The sequence below is a fragment of the Phaseolus vulgaris genome, chromosome 7 (genome assembly GCF_051622355.1).
Source record: "Phaseolus vulgaris cultivar YP4 chromosome 7, ASM5162235v1, whole genome shotgun sequence".
NCBI lineage: Eukaryota > Viridiplantae > Streptophyta > Magnoliopsida > Fabales > Fabaceae > Phaseolus > Phaseolus vulgaris.
In genome coordinates, this window is record NC_143504.1 from 19,911,630 (window position 1) to 19,916,982 (window position 5,353).

General features: G+C 43.6%; 1 non-coding gene and 1 pseudogene across 1 annotated transcript; both read right to left on the reverse strand.

Annotated features, from left to right (window-relative positions):
- Nucleotides 1–3,041: 3,041 nt before the first annotated feature.
- Nucleotides 3,042–3,197, reverse strand: LOC137817268 (5.8S ribosomal RNA). Its single transcript, XR_011081947.1, has one exon. It is a non-coding gene; the product is annotated as a 5.8S ribosomal RNA (ribosomal RNA).
- Nucleotides 3,198–3,467: 270 nt separating this feature from the next.
- LOC150025819 (18S ribosomal RNA) lies at nucleotides 3,468–4,807 on the reverse strand (annotated as a pseudogene).
- Nucleotides 4,808–5,353: the final 546 nt, after the last annotated feature.

Sequence of the window (5,353 nt, forward strand, 5' to 3'; positions counted from 1 at the left end):
CAAAAACTTTTCCTCCAATGACTTCACACAAAATTTTCTCTTAGTAGAACACTTAGAACACAAGAAGTTGAGAAATCAAAAAGCAAGAAAACTATGTAAGCTAGATATGCAGCAAACTAGTCGGTATAGCACAAAGTTAAACAAAACTAAGCATGCAAAACGTTTCTACCGAAACAAAGAAACAAGTTCAAACAAGCAACAAATTACTAAGCAAAATTACTATGCTATTCGGCCCTAGGTGAGGCTTCTTGGACACTTTGAGCCCTTGAAGACACACTCACCGTCTAAAACGTAATTTAAAAGAGGTAATTAACAATAATCCAAGTTGTAAAGGAGATAAGAAAACCCCCTTTGTTGTTCCTCTTTTTGGTTAGTGCACTTTCTTTGTTGTCTTGATTGTTGATCTTCTAGGTGTTTGTAGTGTTTGTTTCAAGAAGCTTGTTTCGGCCTTAGCTTGACTCCTCCTTAGAAAGTTGGCTTTAATTCTCCAATTTCCAGCACCTATTCACAAAGGCTTAGCCTTAAACCAAGTCAATTTCCATGCACATAAGCACCAAGAGAGAATTAATTTCCAGCACCCACAAAAGAGAGGTCAAGAAACAAAAGCAAGAAACAAATTTAATTGAAAGAAAACAGTACCACCAAAAGGATTTATAATATGACAACTTAGAAAGAGATTCAAGAAATTAAAGCAAACAATTAAAGGTACTCAATAAAAGTTGGCACACAAAAGGAATTCCTAAAGAAAAGCACTAGATTAGATGACCAAATAAAAAACAGCACCACTGGAAAATGTTGTGGGCCAGAAAACAGTTTTGTTCCCCGATTTATGCTGAGCTGTAATTGTAAAATTTGTTTCTGAAATTTGGATACAAGAAAATTCAGGATCTTAGCTAAATTTTGGCTTTGGAATCACCTAAAACGCATGCATCATTTTTTTTTAATAATTTTTGCAAATTTGGTGTGCAGTTAGGCCAGCTGTAACGCTCAAGATTTGCACTCTGATTTTGTGAGATTTATCATTTTTTTTCTGTTGCTCCTTTTGACCTCATTCTTTTTTTGTCTTTTCTATAACACCTTAAACTTGCATTTTCCAGAAATTCAGAATTTTCCTATGGGTGGAAAAAATTTTGTAAACAAAACAGCCCAGAACAGAGAGGTGTTACAGGGGAAATCTGGAAAACTGGAAGAAAACAGCAAGATAACCAAAAATAACACAATGGAAATGGGAGAAAGGAAATTGTGTATGAACTAAGACACAATTATGAACTCAAACTAAAAATAAAAAGCATCAAAGGATCAAAATAACAGCAGATTAAAGCAATATAAAGAGACCCAAAACAAGAAACAATCAAGCCAAAAAATAGGACTACTAAGAATTGATGACAATATGGATGAACATGACTTGACAAAACATGTATAGATTCAGAAAATTAAAGACTCAAAGCATAATATGAAGCAAAAATAATGAAAGCAATAAAGACTCAAAGCCTAAAACAAAATAGCAACACAAAGGTGTATGGAATCCTATCACAAATTGCACAAGAACTTGTTCAAGATCAAATGAACAAGAGTGCTTGGGTTGGATCTTCCACAAAGCACACCAAGAACAAATTAAAATATAAAAAACAGCAAGACAAGTAAGGAATTGAAATGACAAAGATGAAAATAAAGAAGAACTGAAATTAAAAAGACAAGCTACTCATCTTGAAGAACCAATAGCTCTGATACCAAATGATGGCATTTCATGTGTTCTTCTTGAATCAAAGTAGTAAAAATGGATGCGGAAGCAATGGGTGAGTGAAACAAAGCCCTCCTAGGAGTTGTGATGGCTTTGAAGGTGCATGATGAGTATGAATTAGAGAGGTTCGGCCAGCTCTATGAAGAAAGGTGAAGGGAGTGAAGTTTATAGCCTAGATTTCTAGGAGAAGTATAGCTAGTGCACAAAATGGGCAGCATAACAATACTCAAATAAACTTGTCAAATACAAAGAGATAGCCTTCCTATTTATAGGCTATTTGGGCTTAAATGTTAAGCTACATTTCTAAGGAAAAGAAAACCAAAATTAAATCTAAATTCTAAGCCATGTGCCATGCAATGACCGGCCACACAACCCTAGGTTCTAGAAGGTTTCCTTCACAAAGTTCTTTCTACACTACCTATCTTACTAAGTACCCCTAATGGGCCTTTTATGCAACAAAGCCTCTTCTCTCCCAAACCGTAGCTTTGGCCCTTGTGTGTGTGAAGCTAGACGGTCTAGGACTCTTCATAGATGCTCCTCATGTAGCCTTAGCCTAGACGCTCCTCATCATGGCTAAACGCTCCCTTTGTGAGGCTAGACGCTCCTTGTGAGGCTAGACGCTCCTTTTGGAAGGCTAGACGGTCTTGGTCTTGGAAGCTTGGCTTTCATAGTGTGGTGAGCTTGGGCCCTCTTCCATCAAAGTGTGACTTGGTTTCTATTTTTGGCACCTCCTAAATCTATACCTACACCTTCTTTTGTGTCACATGGAAGGTGTGACTTAGCTTTATACATTTGCAGCTCTTATATTTATATCTACACCTCCCTTTATGTTCTACTAAAAATACTCAAAAGTAATTACAAAAGAAAAACATCCAATGATGCTTAGTTTGCCCATATCTTCTATTTGTCGGGCTTGAGTTGAAGCTTGAACTTGTATTTGGGCTTGGGCTTTTTCTATCATGGGCTTGGGCCTCTTCCATCATCCCCTCCCTCTTGAAAAGGATTTGTCCTCAAATCCAATGATATGCTTAAACTCAGCGGGTAGCCCCGCCTGACCTGAGGTCTCGTAGATGGCACACTCGGTGTGCACAGAGGGCGCGTATGGGGTCCATAAGTACGTTGCGTCGGAGTCCCACAGGCACGATTGGTCTAGAGCGTGGGCTCATCCACCGTTATCGTGGGGGACTTTGCCCCGAACTTGCTTTTCAACCAACCATGAGGAACTGGCTCGCGAGACGTCAACTTTCACCCACTGCCTCACATGTAACTAGTTAAGTGTAGAGGAAGGGGTGACGATGTGTGACACCCAGGCAAGCGTGCCCTCACCCTAATGGCTTTGGGCACAACTTGCGTTCAAAGACTTGATGGTTCACAGGATTCTGCAACTCACACCAAGTATCGCATTTCGCTATGTTCTTCATCGATGCAAGAGTCGAGATATCCGTTGCCGAGAGTCATTTTACATAAAATGTCATCGTGAAGGCGCCCGCAGGACACGTCCCCCATTTACCTCACCTAACAACTTCGTTTTCCTTGGCGCGTAAAACGCCCGGGTTAGTTTTTGTCGAGAGGCACGGGTTTGCGACCGGATGCACAAGGCATCAAGACACCAACCCCCGCTCTCAACAACGCACCTGGTAGTGGGAGCACTTGCGTGCCCCCGCTGGCCTTGCGCGTTGTTGTGTGTTTGGTACATATTCACGGGTGGAATTGTTTGAGGCATCGAGAATGATCCTTCTGCAGGTTCACCTATGGAAACTTTGTGACGACTTCTCCTTCCTCTAAATGATAAGGTTCAATGGACTTCTCACCACGTCGCGGGCAGCGAACCGCCCATGTCGCCCCAATCCGAACACTTCACAGGACTATGAAATTTGAATTAAGCCGCAGGCTCCACTCCTGGTGGTGCCCTTCCGTCAATTCCTTTAAGTTTCAGCCTTGCAACCATACTCCCCCCGGAACCCAAAGACTTTGATTTCTCATAAGGTGCCAACGAAGTCCTAAAAGAAAAATCCGTTGATCCCTGGTCGGCATCGTTTATGGTTGAGACTAGGACGGTATCTGATCGTCTTCGAGCCCCCAACTTTCGTTCTTGATTAATGAAAACATCCTTGGCAAATGTTTTCGCAGTTGTTCGTTTTTCATAAATCCAAGAACTTCACCTCTGACTATGAAATACGAATGCCCCTGACTGTCCCTGTTAATCATTACTCCGATCCTGAAGGCCAACACAATAGGATCAGAATCCTGTGGTGTTAACCCTTGCTAATGTATGCAGAGCGTAGGCTTGCTTTGGGCACTCTAATTTCTTCAAAGTAACGGCACCGGAGGCACGACCCGGCCAGTTAAGGCCAGGAGCACATTGCCGGCAGAAGGGACGACCAGACCGGTGCACACCAGAGGCGAACCGATCGACCCGACCCAAGGTCCAACTACGAGCTTTTTAACGGCAACAACTTAAATATACGCTATTGGAGCTGGAATTACCGCGGCTGCTGGCACCAGACTTGCCCTCTAATGGATCGTCATTAAGGGATTTAGATTGTACTCATTCCAATTACCGGACTCAATGAGCCCGATATTGTTATTTATGGTCACTACCTCCCCGTGTCAGGATTGGGTAATTTGCACGTCTGCTGCCTTCCTTGGATGTGGTAGCCGTTTCTCAGGCTCCCTCTCCGGAATTGAACCCTAATTCTCCGTCACCCGTCACCACCATGGTAGGCCACTATCCTACCATCGAAAGTTGATAGGGCAGAAATTTGAATGATGCGTCGCCGGCACAAGGGTCGTGCGATCCGACGAGTTATCATGAATCATCAAAGCAACAGGCAAAGCCTGCGTTGACCTTTTATCTAATAAATGCGTCCCTTCCAGAAGTCGGGGTTTGTTGCACGTATTAGCTCTAGAATTACTACGGTTATCCGAGTAGTAGATACCATCAAACAAACTATAACTGATTTAATGAGCCATTCGTAGTTTCACTGTCTGAATTAGTTCATACTTACACATGCATGGCTTAATCTTTGAGACAAGCATATGACTACTGGCAGGATCAACCAGGTAGCATCCATCGGGGTTGCCCCGGCTCGAACGGGGCCGAGCCGGGAGGGCATCCAAGATGGTGGGTAACCGAATATTTAGAACCCGCACAGGTCGCCCCAGGGGTTCGCCGGATGCACTGAATCCAAGAGAACTGTCTCGCCGCGTGTGCTGCCATGCCTGTTGCTTGCTGGCAAGGACATGGCGGACCACGTGTGTGACTTCGAGGTGCAACATATTTCTTTGCCACTGCCCACCAAACTTCTTTGCTTGGCCCAAATCTTCCCCGATCGCACCGAGCCACAATTCCAACCCGTCTCATCCATGCTTCTGCTCCAACAAGACCACCATGGCGGATCACCAAGATGCTTTTGAGGGACAAGCCACGTGGATGAGGCCGTGCCTTACCTGTGGTGGCTGCTACTGGACCGAGAGTAATAAAGCCCTTTATGCCAACCGCTAACCTGCAATGCATGGTTGTGCGACTGACTGATGACATTACCCCCGATCGGCCGCAAGCCAGACATGATGGCCCCTTCCCCGTGAATGGTTGGAAGCCATACCCTCTTG